At 39.9% G+C, this 6,071-nt stretch overlaps 1 pseudogene; it reads right to left on the bottom strand.

Annotated features, from left to right (window-relative positions):
- Positions 1–4,518: 4,518 nt before the first annotated feature.
- Positions 4,519–5,777, bottom strand: LOC123104618 (glutenin, low molecular weight subunit 1D1-like; annotated as a pseudogene).
- Positions 5,778–6,071: the final 294 nt, after the last annotated feature.

Raw genomic sequence — 6,071 nt, 5'->3', positions numbered from 1 at the left:
TTCTGAAACTTTCTGTAGTATTCAGAAAGAAAATCCGTATCATTTTCTAAGGTCACAACCAATTGAACGTCATTTTGAAAAACTACACTGGATGTTCTGACATAAATACATAGTATATTGCTCTACTTGCAATATTCTTGATTACCTGCTCGTGGAAGTTTATTAATTGAAGCGCACATTGTCTAATATGTCTGCGGTGCCTCCGTTTAGCCATTTAACTAATTTAAAACCTGCATAGTTAATGCCAACGCCTTTTTTATTTTGGAACTGTGTATGGCTATGTGATCTCATGAGGGCTATTGCTTTCCAATTAAAATGATACTTTATGTAACCTCATGAGGGCTAGCTATTGCTATTACTAACTGCACTAGTCAACTAGGATATCCACGCTTCCATCTTAATTCTTCTGTTCTTGAACTAGCTAGACCCGTAAGGAGGAGGATGTGAAGTTGACACACACCACTACTGGAATTTTCCTCTTTGCCGAGTGTTAGGCTCTTTGCCAAGTGCACTATATCAGACACTCGACAATACTATCTTTGCCGAGTACTTAACTCGGCAAAAACATGAAACTCGGCAAAAACGTGAAACTCGGCAAACAAGCACTTTGCCAAGTGTCGGGGACAAAACGCTCGGTAAAATAACAAAACTGGCAAACAAGGCTTTGCCAGTGCTACACTCGGAAGGGGGTCTTTACTGAGTGTCACACTCGGCAAAAGGGGGTCTTCACTAAACTGCATGATTTTGACTGTAGAGGTTGCATACGACCTTGGATGAAGATGGTCCAAAAATCAAAGTTGTTCATTTTGATGAGACGGACAGTTTCTATGTTGAAAACCTTTTCATTTTAGGCCATATTAGTTGCACTTTTTGGCATGCCAAATATTAATATATTCTCAGATGACCAAGATGATGGCCATATTCATTGCATAGTTTATTATGATGTTCCCAGATCAAACACATAGGTGCATCTCGACATTACCAACAATGTTGCCAAATAGAGTTTCCTACTTTTTGTACAAAAAAATAATTTTTCATTTTCCAAGTGTAAAAAATGGGTGTTTTTTTGAAGCAAGTACAAAAATCAGGGTGCAAAATGGCACCACTCCAATTATCACACTAAGTAGACCATATTTTATGCACAATTCCCAAGTTTCATGGATTTTCTAGTTTTCTAGCTACTTTCACACATTTAATTGACTTTATGCTAATTTCTCGAAAGTAATTATAAATTTGAACTGGAAGTGTGTGATAGCTCAGTCATCAAAATTAACAAAAAAATGTTTTTAGGTACAAAAGTAGTCATTATATGGGAGAACCACTTAGATTTTTTAGAAATTCAACCCCTTGTGATGAATAGCCATGTCGACCATTTTGACCCCGTATTAAAAATGAAAGAAAAAGAATACAAGTTCAAAAAATGCAATAGTTTCGCATGAAGTTCTATTATGTGTACTAGTTTTGCAAGGAAAAATACCAAACTTTCAATATAACAAATTTGAAAAAAATCATTCACAAAACGGGCTATCGTGTATGAACATTAATGACTTTCAAGTCAAAGGACCAAGGTAATGGTCATATTCATTGCATAATTTATTACAATATTCCCAAATTAGCCACATAGGCGCATACTGACATTACAAACAATGTTGCCAAATAGAGTTTCCTTTTTTTTTTACAAAAAAAATCATTTTTCATTTTCTAAGTGTTAAAAATGGATTATTTTTTGCGAAGCAAGTAAAAAAACTAGGATGCAAAATGGCACCACTCCAATTATCACCATAAGTAAACCATATTTTATGCACAATTCCTATGTTTCATGGATTTTCTATATTTCTAGCTACTTTCGCACATTTAAATGACTTTATGTCAATTCCCGGAAGTGATTCAAATTTGAATTGCAAGTGTGTGATAACACTGTCATAAAAATTAGGAAACAAAACTTTTATGCACATATATAGTCATTATATGGGAGAACCACTTAGAGTTTTGAGAGATTCAACTCCTTGTGATGAATCGCCATGCCGTTCATTTTGACCCCATTTTGATAAAAAAAATAAAGAAAATGAATACATGTTCAAAAAATGCAATGGTTTCGCGTGGAGTCCTTTTATGTGTACTATTTACGAGGAAAAATACCAAAGTTTTCATATGATAATTTGCAAAAATTCCTTCACAAAATATGCTATCGCCTATGAACATTCATGGATTTCAAGTCAAATGACCAATTTATGCCCATATTAATTGCATGGTTTAATATGATGTGCCCAAACTTGGATCATGGATGCATCTTGTCATTACAAACAATGCTGCCAAATAGAGTTTCCAACATTTTTTTTTGTAAAAATAAGTCATTTTCCATTTTCTAAGTGTAAAAAAGAGTATTTTTATGAAGCAAGCACAAAAAACAGGTTGTAAAGACACTCCAATTTTCACAAAAATACACCATATTTGGTGGCCAATTCTCAAGTTCTATGAATTTTCTAAATTTCTTGCTATTTCCACACATTTAAATAACTTCTGATTTCCCAAAAGTATTTCAAATTTGAAATGCAAGTCTGCAATTACTATGTCCAAATATTTTTAGATACACTAGTAGTCACTATATGGAAGAACCGCTGGACGTTTTTCATATTTTCTTGTCTGTTCACAATATTTATATTCATTGTTTTGTGTTTACCGAGTGTTACCCTCGTTAAAAGTCATGTTTTTTCTGATTGGTTGAGAGAAAGCACACTCTCAAGTCACTGTTCAAGATATCTTCTGATATCCCGATAAATCGGCCGATTTATCGCTTACTGGTGTCTGGCTGATAAGATAAATCGGCCGATAAATCAGCCGATATGGCGATAAATCGGGCGATATGCTGATAAAATGGCTGATTTACCCCTTATCTTGGGTCGACCGATAATTTCCCAATAAGCGATATCCCCAACATTTGCTCTTGATCAATCTGAGAATAACATACGGAACGATGACGTGGCATCATGGCAGCCGCACATCTCTTACTCTCTCTTCTATCTCTCTCCCACTCTCTTCTAAATCACGAGCGTGTGTCTCATTTCCTCATCTCTCTCCTTGTCTTCTCTCACGGCCACCACCGGCGGGCAGTGGCCGACCACCAGCACTGCCGCAACATCGCGAGCGTGCCATGAGAACAAGGCCGATAGACATTCGTCTCCTCCAGCCGCTGACCTCGCCCTTCCGATGACGTGCCAGATCGGCCGGTACGTCGAGGTCGTGCGGACGACCGACCGGACTCCCAACTGCACGCGCTTGGCTCCACCGTCTTTGCTCCTCCTCCTGACCTAGCTGTTGCTCCTCTTCCGCAGGTCCGTCTCTTCATCAATCACACAAGCAGAAGCTAGTATGCTGGTGTGCTGACTAGCTAGTATGTTGGTGTGCTAACTAGTACTCCGATGTTGTGGCAAGCCGGTGCAATAGTAGCTCAGGAGGACGGCGAGGATCAATAGCAGCAACAGCGCACACGACAAGCAGCAACGGGAACACGATGGCAAGCAGCAGTAGCGGTCGGCGCCTACATTTGACCACCAATGGATATAGGACGGGGTCAAGCGGCGCTATTTTTTTTCTATTTACTCCCTTTACCGAGCGGTACTCTAGCTAAACTACCTTGCCACGTAGCTACAACACCATTTGCCTTGTCTTGTCTGATCGCTCTTTTTTTGCCGTGTGACCGTATTTGAAACTCGGTAAAGACTTTGTCGAGTGTTCAACAAATGGATCTTGGCAAATTTCTGTTTGACGAAAAGGGGTACGCTGAGTGTCCTTTGCCGAGTACGACACTTGGCAAAGCCTTTGCCCAGTGTGTGTGGCACCCACACTCTCAGGTTTTATGGTTTCTACCATAGGTTGCTTATTTTGCATTCTATGAAGAACAAATGTGGTATAGAATAAGAGCATGAAAAGGGCAAAACAAAGTAATGCGCAAAGAATACCCCCCGCCCTCCCCAGACAGACACAAACACCCTGCTGCCAGCAACTCCTTTGCCGTACCTAGCAAAAGAATTGTTGGATTGATGTAGCGATTTTTTGCAACCACTCAAAGGACATGAAAATAAGGAAAAAAACTGGAAACTTATTTAAAATTAACTAGCTAGTGGGTGTATGTGAAGTTCAAGAAAAAGCTCGACTTTTTCTCGACAAGTTAATGTGCAAAGAATTAGTAAATGTATTTGCCAAAAAGAAAGCGAACTGAATTAACGATAAAACCGGTTTAGGTTCTCACTATAGACAATGGTAGTAGTTGGAACCATATACAAACCTATAAAAAATAAGATCTCAAATCTCCAACCATTAAAGAGTTATATGTTAGTCCTTTCTTCTGTTCAACCCAAATTTTACAATAACACTATTATACTTAAATCTTGATTATTGCAATACATAATTAATTAATTAATGCACCGGCTTGCGGTTGTAACTAGGCAAGATGAACCTATGAACTTGCAAGCATGGCAATCAGATCGACATCCACACAATACCAGTATGAACACTGTCTAGATAAAACTTTATTTGTATTTTATTTCATAATTTAAACTAGTTTGTGCGGGTCACACATGACATTGTGTGACACTTTATTTGTCACCGCTACATCGACATATCCATCGACTAAGCAACGGCGATCCTACTATATATTACTAGAGATATTTTGTTATCAGTAGGCACCAACTTGGGTGCCAACGCCGAATGGCACACTAGTGGTGGTGCCGTACACCGGCACATTGGTACTGCACAACGTTGGCAGGGTATGGAATGCAATGGAAGTCATCACCTCAAGTTGAGCTATTTGGTGTGGCTGCAATAAGGTACCCTGTGGTACCTGTTGTTGTTGAGGCCATTGACCGAGTTGTTGTTGTTGTGGTTGTTGGAAAGAACATTGTCCGAGTTGCTTCTGTTGTTGTTGGGGTTGGGAGACACCTTGGACCGACTGTTGGGGTTGTTGCTGCTAAGGTTGGTTGAAACCCTGACCAGGTTGTTGTTCTTGTAGGACGATCGAGTAGATGATGGCACGGATTGCATCATAGCGTGATTGTTCGGGGATTCGCGGCAGCTGCTGGCAACATTGTTGCTGCATCACATGGCAACTGCTCTGCCACAACATTTGCGACCTAGCAAGACTTTGTGGCATTGCCACAGGGCTGCAATGCTGCTGGAGGAATACCTTGCATGGGTTTAGCTGCTGCAAGATAGATGGATGAACATATGGTAATTGTTGTTGCGGTAGAACTAGTTGTTGGTGTTGCAAAAATGGTGGTTGTTGTGGTAGAATTGGTTGTTGTTGTTGTTGCGAAAATGGTGGTTGTTGCGGTAGAACTGGTTGTTGCTGCTGCTGAGAAAATGGTGGTTGTTGCTGTGAAAATGGTGGTTGTTGCGGTAGAGGTGGTTGTTGTTGCTGCGGAAATGGTTGTTGTTGCTGCAAAAATGGTGGTTGTTGCGGTAGAACTGGTTGTTGTTGCTGCGATAATGGTGGTTGTTGCTGTGAAAATGGTGGTTGTTGTAGCTGCGATAATGGTGGTTGTTGTTGCTGTGAACATGGTGGCTGTTGTGGAAATGGTTGTGGTTGTTGTTGGATGGGTTGTTGTTGGTGGTACCATAAGATTTATTGTAGTGGTAATGGTTGTTGTTGCGATGGTTTCTCCAAGCCAGGGTTGTGGCTAGTCTCCATTTGTGCAATGGCACTTGTCGCCGCAATGGCGAGGAGGGCAAAGATGAGGAAGGTCTTCATGGTGAATTGGTGTTAACTAGTGTTGCTTGGTTTTGATGCTTGTGCTTGTTATAATCACTATACTTCATGCCTATTTATAGTAGCTCGTGCACCATCTCTTTCCTTCTTTGCATCAACTTTAATAATTGTGTTTGGATGTTTCTGGAATGGATTTTTGGTACATTATGGTAGGTTGCACTAGCTATAAGCGTACTTTTGGATTGATCATCAAAGTTGCTTTTTAGTTGTGCATATGATCATACACGAAGTACATGATGTTTGAGGTAGATGACTTGCCTTATTCACTTTACATGTCATGCATTTATCTGGATAGTATCACTTTTAC

Source organism: Triticum aestivum, chromosome 1B, assembly GCF_018294505.1.
Source record: "Triticum aestivum cultivar Chinese Spring chromosome 1B, IWGSC CS RefSeq v2.1, whole genome shotgun sequence".
Classification (NCBI taxonomy): domain Eukaryota; kingdom Viridiplantae; phylum Streptophyta; class Magnoliopsida; order Poales; family Poaceae; genus Triticum; species Triticum aestivum.
This window is presented reverse-complemented; position numbering and strand designations above follow the sequence as displayed.